Here is a 12,429-nt window from a genome sequence, read left to right on the forward strand (position 1 = left end):
TCAGTGATGAGGTCTCCCATGCCTAGAGACCCTTCCTGGGTGAATCTCTGGTCCTTGCAATCAAAAGAATTTTCACAGCAAAGTTTTTGATGCGTAATATGTCACAGAGGTGAAAACAAGTGAGTGGCAGTGAATTATAAACAGCAGATGACTTGTCACTGTAGCTAAAGGATAGGTCATTAGCTTCCAGCCAAACAGGAGGGTGTAAGCTCTCTCTTCCTCGTCTGTGCCCAAATGGTTTCTGTTATTCCCCTCAAAAGGGCCTCCGTCCACACAGCTTTGCAGTTTTGCAGCTGCAGGTATCTTGTGGCACTCACTCCATGTCTCCGGTTCTGGCCCCATTTGACCACATCTGCTGCCTACTGAGCTGCTTGGTGCAGCTCTGCTTTGCTGAGCTGTGTAACTGCCTATCACAGGAAGGGTTTATGTGCCACAGGTGCTGCCTCAGGATCCTGAGCATCCAGTCCTTTGGGGACCATGTGGCACAGACACTTTGTCACCTAGATCCTGGGACAGTACTGCTTGTGCCAAGTGTCGCAATGTACGTCAGGATTAGTTTTCATAAGTGACAGCCTTTACATCCTGACTGTGGGGGCTCAACTCTAGTCTGTGGCTTTTAAGAAATAAGACACCAAGCCAGCATCATGGCATAATGGGTTAAGCTACCACCTGCAACACCAGCATCGCACTGGTGGGCACTGGTTCAAGTCCTGGCTCTCCACTTCAGATCCAGCTCCCTGCTAATGCACCTGGGAAAGCAGCAGAAGATGGCCCAAGTCCTTGGGCTCCTGTGCACGTGGGAGACCTGGATGAAGCTCCTGGCTTCAGCTTGGCTCAGCTCCAGCCATTGTGGCCATTTGGGGAGAGAACCAGTGGATGGAAGACCTTTCTATCTCTCTCTTTCCAATAAAAATAAGAAAAATATTTTTTAAAAAAGAAACAAGACACAATATCACCCCCTTCTGTCATTTTTTCCCCCTGGAGCCTCCTTAACAGACCCAAACCCTTTCTCCTTGCTCTATGCAAACCCAAAGCCCCTAGGCTTATTGGGAAAACTAAGTAATATTGGTATTTTTTAAGGCATTAAAATTCAGTAATTTATTTAAAAAATTTATTTGTGATACATACACACACAAGAGAGGAGAGAGAGGAGCCAGGGACCCAATCCAGTTCTGCATGAGTGGCAGGAGTCTAGGTACCTAAAGCATTGCTACACCTCCCAGGGTGCCCGTCAGCAGGAAGTTGCAACCAGGAGTGGAGCCAGAACTCAAACCAGACCCTCCAATATGGGATGTGGCTGCCCAAGTAGCACCTTAACCACCACCACTGGCATATTTGGGGTTGGGTAAGGAAGTATTATCTTATTCAGATAAAAGATGCTCTAGGACCCCCTTTACTCCCAAGGCTTCAACTCCATGCTAAAGATTCTCTTATGGCTTGAATTATGGCCTCCTCAATTCATGTATTGAAGTTTTAATCCCTAGCATCTCAGTGCCCTAATTCCTAGGCCTTGTCTGGCAGTAGGTTCTTTATAGAGCTGATCAGGCTAACATGAGGTTGCTGGGGTGGATCCTAATTCAGTATGATTGGTGTGCTTACAGAGGGGACATTTGGACCCAGAGGCATGCACAGTGAGATGGCATAGGGAGAAGATGCCATCTATAAAACGAGGCGAGAGGCCTGGGCCAGAGCCTTACTTCCCTGTTCTTGGGAGGAAACAAGTCCTCCAACACCCTGATTTTAGACTCCCGCCTTCAGAACTGTGCGTCATTGCAGCTTAAGCCACTCCTGTCGTGGCACAGTTCATATCACAGCAGCTTTAGTAAACTCATTCAGAAATCATTAGCCAGGAGCTCTCTCCTAGACCCTAAATGAATTACTTTACTTTTCAACTGGACTTTATCTCAGTGTCTTACCGGTCTTAGTATGTTCCAAACTGAACTTGGCCTACAAAGGTGCCTTCCCTCTTCTCTTTAGTTTCTCAGGCTGCAGAGCAGAAATGGGTCCTACGTCATGGCAGGTGTAAGGGCACTGCCCTAAGCAACTAGGCTTTATGCATTTGTTCCATCATTCATTCTTGCCTCCCGTCTCCCCTATCCCAACCCATCACCTACAAAACCATTGTGGTGACCTTAAAAATGCAAAATTGATCCCTCTGCTGTGAAAAAATCTCAGTGTTTGGGAGGACTTTGGCTAGATTCCCTGTCATAGATTTTCCCCAAATAATTCCATATTATCTATTTTAAGAGATACTTAGAGAGCAAGAAGAAAACATGAATGGAACTCCATAAAGTTTTGGCTACGAGAAAGAAAAGACCTTTATAAACATGTAAGAGAAAGTGATTTGCAAATGAGACTCCCTAAAAATTAAAAATGACAACGGCATGGAAACTGCCAGAAAGGAAGTCGGGATAAAATACAGACTGGCACCGTTGGCGTGGTGGGGCATGATCTTGCTTGGAATACTCGAACTCCATGTTGAAGTTCTGGCTTGAGTCCTGGCTGCTCCACTTCGATCCAGTTCCCTGCTAATGTGCCTGGGAAACAGCAGATGATGGCTTAGGTACTTGAGACTCTGCCATCTTTGTGAGAGACCTGGGTGGAGTTCCTGTTATCCTGGCTTTGGCCTGGCATAGCCCAGGCTGTTGTGGACATCTGGGGAAGGAACCTGCAGATGGAAGATTTCTCTCCCTCTCGCCACCCCCACACCCCCACCCAGGTCTCCTTCTTTGTCACTTTGCCTTGCAAATGAGAAAATAAACATAAAAAAAAAACACAAACCAGGGGAAAATTTACAACATGTATATCAGAAAAATGACTACATTTTTCAATATATAAAAGCCCTGGAAAAACAGAAGGAAAGAGAAATAAGCAGCTGCTGTGATTTGGATTAGTTTGAATTTGACCCTCCAGAGCTCCTATGTTGGAAACTTGGTCCCAGGGTGGTGTTGTTGGGAGACAGGGATTGTAGGGTCCAGTCTTAAGGTTGTGATTTCATTCTCCCACAAGTGCACCTTCTATTGTGACACCATCTACCAGTCTGCACCAGTGGGGCCACCTGATTTTGGACATTGACCCTCCAAAACTGTGGACTAAACAAACCTCTTTTCTGTATAAAGTTAGCCTGCCTCAATTATCTCATTATAGTACTGAAAAACAAATATAGCAGCTTAATGAAAGAGCAGAGAAAGGATACAGGATAACCATTCATAGAGAGACACACACACATGACCAACAGATGTGAAAAATCCCAAACAACTTTTTTTTTTTTTTTACAGGTAGAGAGACAGAGAGAAAGGTCTTCCTTCCGTTGGTTCACTCCCCAAATGGCTGCCACGGCTGGCTGCTGCGCTGATACGAAGCCAGGAGCCAGGTGCTTCTTCCTGATCTCCCACGCGGGTGCAGGCACCCAAGCACCTAGTCCATCCTCCACTGCCCTCCCGGGCTACAGCAGAGAGCTGGACTGCAAGAGGAGCAACCAGGACTAGAACCCGGCGCCCATATGGGATGCTGGCGCCGCAGGCGGAGGATTAACCAAGTGAGCCACGGCGCCGGCCCCGCCCAACAACTTTCACAATGAAGGTGATGCAGGAGACATCACGGAGAAATGATGATGTTTATCCCATCAGAAGGGCCAGAATTGAGGATCCTTTTTTGGTGAGGATATGAAGAAGGAAGTCCTCTCATCTCTCTTGGTGGGGATAGGAAAATGGCACACCTAACTGGGATGGTGGGGGAGAGTTTATCCATACCTTTTGAGTTAAAGTTGCAGATACCTTTGGATTCAGGTTCAAGTGCCAGGAATTTATTCTTTAGCTACATTTGCATTTATGTGAACAATTCAATGCAATATATGAGTGTGTGTGTGTGTGTGTGTGTGTGTGTGTATAAAGAACTGGCAGGCAACTTAAGTATCTGTTCAGAGGGTGCGAGTTAAATTACAGTACAGGATACAATGGAATAACAAAGATTTTCCAAATATGTTATTAAGAGAAAGCAAATTATGTATACTGTGAATATTGTGATCTCATTTATGGCTGTGCATGTTTTTAAAGATATGTAAGTTTATAGAGGTATTAAAATTTCCAGAAGGATCTATAGAAAGCAGTATAGAATAGTTATTTCTGGGACATAAGGAGTTGGAGACTTGAAACATGTATTTTCTAGCCTTATTTACTGTTTCCATATTTAAAAATCTTGTGCTTATTGTAGCTTCACAAATCAAAAGCAAGGACTGAATTAAATAAAGAAAGAAACAAATTGGATGCGTCACACCCTCTGCTGAGAGCCCTTTTGTGACAAAGCCATGGGGTGGGGAGGTGCTGGTGACAGGTGCGTACGTGCTCAACCTGCCTGTCCTGTAGAACTCTCTGGAATGTTCCTGAATGGACCCCGCTCTTCCAGAACCTCACACAGCCACAGGGAGGGTGTGCTGCCTGGGAGTGCGGCACTGCCTGATAAGGGAAAACCTCAACACACACAGCTCTGAAGGTTTCTGAATAATTTAAAAGTCTAATTAAATCAATTCCTTGAGGTTTTCAACTCTAGTTGAAAAATCTTTCTAAAATACCTGAGTTTACTTCCCTGTCTTAATAAATTCAATACTATAAAGCCAAGTTCAAGCAATCTTTTTCTCCCTTCAATGTACTATTTCAGCATTTGAAATGCAAATCTTATTAATACAGAGCTGCAGAGAAGCAAATGCGGAAGGTAAGGGTAAGTAATTGAGGGCTACCTAGGAAGAGAGGCCAGAAATTTTCCCAATTAAAAGTTTTTTTTCTAAAGCTAATTTTTTTTGCCTTTCCTGATGGGAGTTTAGAAAAATACCTCTGTCTAATTTTGGGTTGCAGGGATACAAGCAATTATGTTGTAATTACCCATAGTTAGTACCTGCAAATCTAATAATTAATAGTGCTCTCATCTCCACCAACCTGAGTTCTAAGTCTTAGAGGTAAGTTGACACAGGAAATTAGGGCTACCAGGCTGCCAAAGCAGGCAAAATGTTCATATGGTGTATTTACAAAACAGAATAAAAGTTTTGCTTTAAAGACAATACTGATTGAGTGTTCCTACTCTGAAATGCTTGCGAGTGTTTCAGAGTTAAGAGTCTCTAGAAGGGGCTGGCACTGTGGCTCACTTGGTTAATCCTCCGCCTGAGGCGCCAGCATCCCTTATGGGCGCAGGTTCTAGTCCAGGTTGCTCCTCTTGCAGTCCAGCTCTCTGCTGTGGCCCGGGAAGGCAGTGGAGGATGGCCCAAGTGCTTGGGCCCCTGCACCTGCATGGGAGACCAGGAAGAGGCACCTGGCTTCTGGCTTTGGATCTACGCAGTGCTGGCCATAGCAGCCATTTGGGGAGTGAACCAACGGAAGGAAGACCTTTCTCTCTGTCTCTCTTTCACTGTCTATAACTTTATCTGTCAAATAAATAAAAAATAAAAGAGTTTCTTGAAGTAGGGGATATTTGTATATATGAAAGTTCTTCAAAAATGTCGTGGTCATAGAAAGTGCATTTTATGAAAAAAAATGCATGGATTTAAAATGTTTTTGCACCAAACTTATCTTTGAATTTCATTTTCTGTGAACTTGTGGAGTACCCTCATGAAATGAGATACCTTGTTGAAGAGACTCAACTCTAAACACAAAATTCGTTTATGTTCTGTCTATACCTTGTACATGTCACCACATCACCTGGAAGTAAGGATATACGGGATTTTTTTGTGATCCTGTGTTTTGACTGTGACCTGTCACATGAGGTCAAGTGCGGACTTCTCCACATGTGGCGTCATGTCGGTGCTCAAAAAGTTTCAGACTTTGAATTTCGGGCTTCTGGATGAGTGATGCTCAACCCGTACCATACAAGGCACACGCAGGGTTATTTCAACTGTTCTGACTTCGCTTCTCGTCTCTAGTTGGGAGCGCAGCAGAGAAGAGGATGCCCGCTGGATGTCCAGCACTATGTCTGGGTCCCCCTGCAGGGCGTGAGGTCAGAGGACCGCAGAGCTGGGGGAGATGTGTGCTGCTCTGGGTTGCGGTGCTTGCTGGGAGCACAGGTTATTGTCCAAGGTTTCCTCTTTCACCAGATCGCCCCGTTAGAGACGGTGGGCTTTTCTTATCTGTGCTTGTTGCAGTTTGGGGGTTGCTGTCTTTTCCAGCACTCAATCTGGGACATAAGAGTCAAAAAACCAAACCAAGCAAACAAAGCCCAGGGTAATCCCTCCCATGCTGTTCCTTTCTTGGTTCTGGAGTTCCCAGGCAGTCCACCTTCTCCTCTCCACTGTTCAGCGACTTCTAGGCCTCTTTTTTTTTAATATGGTATCCAGGGTGTTAAGCCATGCCTTGCTTTTTATATAGGATTTCTGCAAAAATCATCTGCCTTGACATCTAGATACTATTAAGAGTTTTCTTTTTCCTGTTCCAGTTTTCAAAAGCAATCTTGGTGGCTATTTGTTCATATTAGTAGCAAGGTACTCAAGTAGGGGCTTGGAATGCCATATAGGGCTTGCTTCTGGTCCCATATGACCTGATGTGGACCTCTTAAAACTATAGCTGCCGGGCTGGCGCTGTGGCGCAGTGGGTTACTGCCCTGGCCTGAAGCGCCAGCATCCCATATGGGTGCCGGTTCGAGACTCAGCTGCTCCACTTCCAATCCAGCTCTCTGCTATGGCCTGGGAAGATGGCCCAAGTCCTTGGGCCCCTGCATCTGTATGGGAGACTTAGAAGAAGCTCCTGGCTTTCCTGGCTTCAGATTGGAGCACTCTGGCTGTTGCGGCCATCTGGGGAGTGAACCAGCGGATGGAAGATCTCTCTCTCTCTCTCTGCCTCTCCTCTTTCTGTGTAACTCTGACTTTCAAATAAATAAATAATTCTTTAAAAAACAAAAAACAAACAAACAAAAAACTATAGCTGCTTTAACGGGAAGCTCAGTTGGGCTGTGGCAACAACACAGCAAAGCTATGAATCCCAGAATTCAGGCGGCAGTTGCTGCTGGCCCTGGGCTGCCCACTCCAATATTTGGAGGAAGAGGGTCCCAAATTTTTACCCAACTTACACTGACATCAAAGTCTTCAGTTTCCTGCTTGCCAGCTTCCTCTAATAGAGCATCCCTCAGATTCCTGTCAGAAATAGGCTCCATGCCTTTCAAGGCACATCAGATGGAAGGATATTGAGGGAAAAAAAGGGAGAAGTATATTTATGGCATTTACCCTTGTCCTTTCAAGAAAAATGCATACATATTGAGTCTTTAAATAATAAATAAATAAACTAAAATTCAACTTGAGGATATCAATAAAATAGAAACAAAAGGATCCCTTTCAGGGTTGACCTGGTAAGTATGGGTTCCTGGGGCCATGAAGACGCACTTGACAGTGTGATAATGAGGGTGTGGAGAATGAAGCTAGGGAGTGAGCAGGCGGACAGAACTTCCCAGTAGGGGACCAAGAGGGGGCCAGTTGGGGAGGTTGGAGAGGGACTCAGGGGCAGGGGCCAGTCCTCAGAGGACCTTGCAGGCCTTGGGAAGGACCTTAGGTGAGATTGATTCTGAGTGTGTTTTTCTCTTGTTGATCCCAAGACGTGTATCGCCCACCACTTTTGTCACAGACTGCCAGTTTCTAAGAATTGCATCCAGTTCATAATCACGGACCAGAGCAGAAGAGATGACTCCCCAGGCCAGTGAGCTAGAGGAAGTCGACCATGAGCACCTTTGTTCTTGGAGGGCAGCCACAGCCTCGGCACCCTCTGGGTCAGGTCAGGGACTGCAGCCTCCTGGGTAATGGGGTGCAAACTGAATTGTGGAATTGATCATTACCACCTGCGTCTCTCTCCCCTGCTCCTGGGAAGAGGCAGGTCCTGAGGCGAGGGCTCTGAGGCAGAGGCTCTTACGTGACAATTGAGCCCCGGAGCAATCATGGAGGTCTGTTGTGGCAGCTTCAGGATGACACCGGCCCCTTCAAGCTGGGGTGCCCAGGGAGATTTGAAAATCCACCGGATGGCATGGGGCTAACTTACTAGGTCTGAGTCTGTGTGCCTCTTAGGAGTTTGCGGACAGAGAGAGGCCACTCTTTGTCATCTCCTTCTTGCTCAATTTTGGTTCCATAATAGGCTCCCTGACTCATCCAGGCTCCCGATGGAAGGGAGAAGTTCACTGAGCTGTCACTGCTTCTGCTGACACTGAGTCCTTCCTGCCCGCACACTGCCTCTCTCAGCCTTGGATCACTCCTGACAGAGGGAATTCCCCGGCAGTTCTTCCCCATCACTTCCGACAGGTGCACGCGTGCCATCCTTGGGTACAAGGCAAGGGGCAAGTCCAGCTGGATTGCAAAAACGCTGCATGTTCCCAAGCTGTGTGCCATGGAAATAACTGAGGGGAGTTTGGAAGAGCCCTTTAGGAAAACCCAGCAGGAACCCACGGGAATTCAAGTAAGCACTCGGGAAGCTCCTTGTGGATGGCACCAAGAGAAGAAATGGAATGAACTGGTAGGCGAGGGGTTGAGAGACTGGGGACAGGCACCTTTCAGTGCCTGCCTGGGATGGAGACTGAGTCTGGCTCTGCCCAGAGAGCTCAGCCAAGGGCCCATCGTGTGTGTGGCCATATTTGAATAGGCTTTTGAATAGTACCGTTAGTTTGAGGGGAGAAAGAAGTAGATATTTATCATGGGAAGAAGGTGAACTTGGCAGCCCTTCATACTGTATGAAACGTCGTGCTCAGAAGCATTGGTCTCAGGGCAGTAATGAAGCTTAGTAACATCAATGGGCATTGTCTCCATGCCAGGGGAACACACTAAATAAGCAGTACTGTAGCTGGAACTGGGGCTGAATGCATAGGAAGAGTTTTACTTCTAATTAAACTGTCCCTGTGGGGGTGTCTGTCAACCCTGATCTCTGTTCTGGTGAGATCACTACCTCCTCCTGCAGTCACTCCCCCAGAGGCTGGGCGAGGCAGGCAGAGGGGTCAGGCCAGGTTCTAGTGGTGGCCCTGTCAGCCGGGGTCTGGGCCACTTCTGAGAAGTCACTCAGTCCCTCTGCACCTTGCCCTCGTCTGTGTAATGGGGACACTCAGACTCCTCTTTTGGGTAGCTCAGAGGACCAGTGCTAGTGAGGGTCAATTCTGTCCCTCAGTGGAGCCTGCCTTCCCCTGGGGAACAGATCTTAATTCTCCCTCATCCAAGTGCTTCTCCTGCAATGCATTTATTGATAGAACTACAATGTTCGGATTTGGGATAAATGTTTGAGCTGTATGTTTTTTTCCCTTCAAATGCAGAATGAAGGCCACAATCCCACATACTTGGGTATGGGGTGGAGGTATCAGGTCAACACACAGCTCATTGCATCCCTGTCCGTACCCCTTGGCTTATCAATAAACCCTGAAGTCTGGACCATTCATCTCCCCAAGAAGGCTGCTGCCAAGTACAAGGCTCTCCCTCTTACTCCATTTCCCAAGGTGTTTTGGAGCAGAGCTGCTCAGACTTCGATGTGCTGCACCGAAGGTTCTTTGCTTGACCCAACTTTTATCAGGTTCTTGAAACTTCTCCTTCTGTGCCTTTCCCTGTGTAATCCAGCTTCAGCAAGTTCCTTGCTAAGCCTTGCATAGGAAGCAACCACTCGTGATGGCTGATGAGCCTCAGTGTCTGACAGGCGTCCTCTTCCCTAGACATCTCCCAGGTGATGTCTGATCACCCTGGCCTACCTACAGTGAGAATCCAGTGAGGTCTGTTTAGCCCTGATGTTCTCCTCCCAGTTCCCACTGACCTTGGCCCTGTTCTTTGGGCTGTGTCCATTCGTACTTGCTCATGCTGTCTTCTGAGTTGAGCCTAATCTCTCTCTCTCTCACCTCAAAACCCCAGTGCTGTGGACCCTATACCTGCTCCCAAAGGTCCTGGAGAAAGTCTGCCTTACCATGCCAAGTGTCACTGCCTGAGTGTTTTGAGAGTTGACGAGGAAAAGTAAGCGAGGTGGCAGGTGAGCAGTGTAGCTCCACGATGAGTGAGGCACAGTGAAACCCAGTCTTGTTTTCACCTCCTCCATCCTGCATGTAGTGAAATCCTTGTTATCCCAGGCAGGTAGGTCAAGGGCTGGGCCGGGCTGGCGGTCCCTGTAGGCACAGATCTATAAGCTATTTGAAAGCCTGGCTGCTCAGTGTGTGGGCTGTGGCTGAGCTGCAGCAGCTGCTGCTGGGAGCTTGTTAGAAGGGCAGACCCTCAGACCTGCTGAATCAGGACCTGCACCAAACAAGCTCAGCATGGGACAGCACAGCGCATTGATGTCTGAGCAGCACTGCTCCAAAACACCCTTGGGAATGGAGTAAGAGGGACAGACTTGCATTTGGCAGAGGTCTTCTTGAGAGGTTGCATGGTCCAGAGTTCAGGGTTTATCGATAAGCCATGAGGTACGGAACAGGGATGGAATGAGGTGTGCATTGTATGTAAGACCTGACACCCACATCCCATGCCCAAGTACAACAGACCATAGTCCCTCAAGTGTTTTCTAATGAGGCTGGGTCTGGCTAATTGCTGGGCTTTCATTTTATGGAGTATTGTGTTTAAGCTGAGATTCTGTCACTATAAGGATTCTCCCCTCCTTCCCTCCTTAATAAACACTTAAAGAAAAATCCTTAATCATTCGTAGGAGCTCCCGTTAATTGGCTGCCAAGGGTCCAGTGGATGAGTCTATCTGGGCGGGGGAGGTCCATGTGTCCCCGTTAAGCCCTGATTTCCAGAGTTCAGGGCAGCCTAGGACAGATGAGCCCCTCTTTAACCACAGGGATCCCTACAGCAGCCCCTTTGAGTGCAGAGATGACCTGCTTTCCAGGTCTGTCCATGTCACTCCGCCTCCCTCTGGAGCCTGTTTTTCTGGTTTTATGCTCCTTCTCAGCAGGTTCTAGGGCTGTGTGCTCAGCATGTCCCAGGTCTCCTCCAGGACTTGGTGCAGGTCAGACCAGCAGTGGGTCCCCACCCCAGGGGCACCCTCCTCAGCCCAGGACACACTGTGGAAGTCAGGGACCTTTAGCTCTAGGTATATTATGGTGGACTCTCACCATCTTCATACTCTTTATCTATTTCGCTGACAGAATACTCTGAAAAAGAGCAGGAAAAAATATTAGTAGGAATTGGTATGGTAGACTCTAGGTTACACTTTTTTTTTTTTAAAGATTTATTTATTATTTGAAAGACAGAGTTACAGAGACAGAGGGAGAGAGAGAGCAAGAGAGAGAGAGCGAGAGAGCAAGAGAGCGAGAGAGAGAGGTCTTCCATCTACTGGTTTACTCCCTAAATGGCTGCAATGGCTGGAGGTGGGCTGATCCAAAGCCAAGAGCCAAGAGCTTCATCTGGGTCTCCCATGTGGATGCAGAGGCCCAAGTACCTGGGCCATCATCTGCTGCTTTCCCAGGCCACAGCAGAGAGCTGGATCAGAAGTGGAGCAGCCAGGATTCGAACTGGTGCCTGAATGGGATACTGGCACTGCAGGAGGTGGCTTTACCTGCTATGCCACAGCACCAGCCCCATCTACACCTTTTAATCTCTCAGGGAATTAGTTTTCAGATAATCTCCTAAGTCAGCTGGGGAAACTCAGAGTGGAGATCATTCATTTTGGGATAAGAGGTTTCCTTGATCTTAGCAGTTTGAGGCCTATAGCGTGTGCTCAAGGAATAGTGATTCCCCCACCTTGTGTATATTTTGTCCTGTGTATGTTTTTTCCTTCCTACCAAGCTGGGAGGGGCTGAGATGGTGTTGTACATCTTGATATCGAGTCCCAGCAGACAGCAGGTATACAGTGCATGTGCTGGCTGAGCAGAGCACAGATGACCTGGTATCTTCCCTTCTAACTCCATGGTGGATATCCCCTCACTTTCAAGAAGCTAAGGCACTTGGTGCTTTGTCTCTTTCTTGCCTGACCTTTGAGCTTTTTAAAAAAATTTTTTTTTAAATTTATTTATTTGAGAGGTAGAGTTACAGAGAGAGAGAGAGAGAGAGAGAGAGAGAGAGACAAAGGTCTTCCTTCCATTGGTTTACTCCCCAGATAGCCGTTTTACTCCCCAGATAGCTGCAATGGCCGGAGCTGCGCTGATCCGAAGCCAGGAGCCAGGTGCTTCCTCCTGGTCTCCCATGTGGGTGCAGGGGCCTAAGCACTTGGGCCATCCTCCACTGCCTTCCCGGGCCACAGCAGAGAGCTGGACTGGAAGAGGAGCAGCCAGGACTAGAACCAGCGCCCCTATAGGATGCCAGCACTGCAGGTGGAGGATTAACCTACTGTGCCACAGCGCTGGCCCCATGACCTTTGAGCTTTGACATTGAGTCCCAGAAACAATGTCTTGGCCATTGGCCTGAACTAAAGCTCCCACATCTGAAACAGTCCAGAAAGACTGGGCTCTTCTTGGCTGGGGGCACGCTCTTTCTGTGCTTCTTGCTTTCTCATGGACAGATTAGTAACTTCTGTA

General features: G+C 47.5%; 1 protein-coding gene across 1 annotated transcript in view; it reads right to left on the reverse strand.

Moving 5' to 3' along the window:
• ERICH6B (glutamate rich 6B) overlaps positions 1–12,429 on the reverse strand; it is a 74,305-nt gene that overhangs the window by 21,617 nt on the left and 40,259 nt on the right. The gene's annotated exons all lie outside the window — the stretch shown is intronic.

This window comes from Oryctolagus cuniculus, chromosome 9 (assembly GCF_051225735.1).
Source record: "Oryctolagus cuniculus isolate XC-2025 breed Fujian yellow rabbit chromosome 9, ASM5122573v1, whole genome shotgun sequence".
In the NCBI taxonomy this organism is placed as follows: Eukaryota; Metazoa; Chordata; class Mammalia; order Lagomorpha; family Leporidae; genus Oryctolagus; species Oryctolagus cuniculus.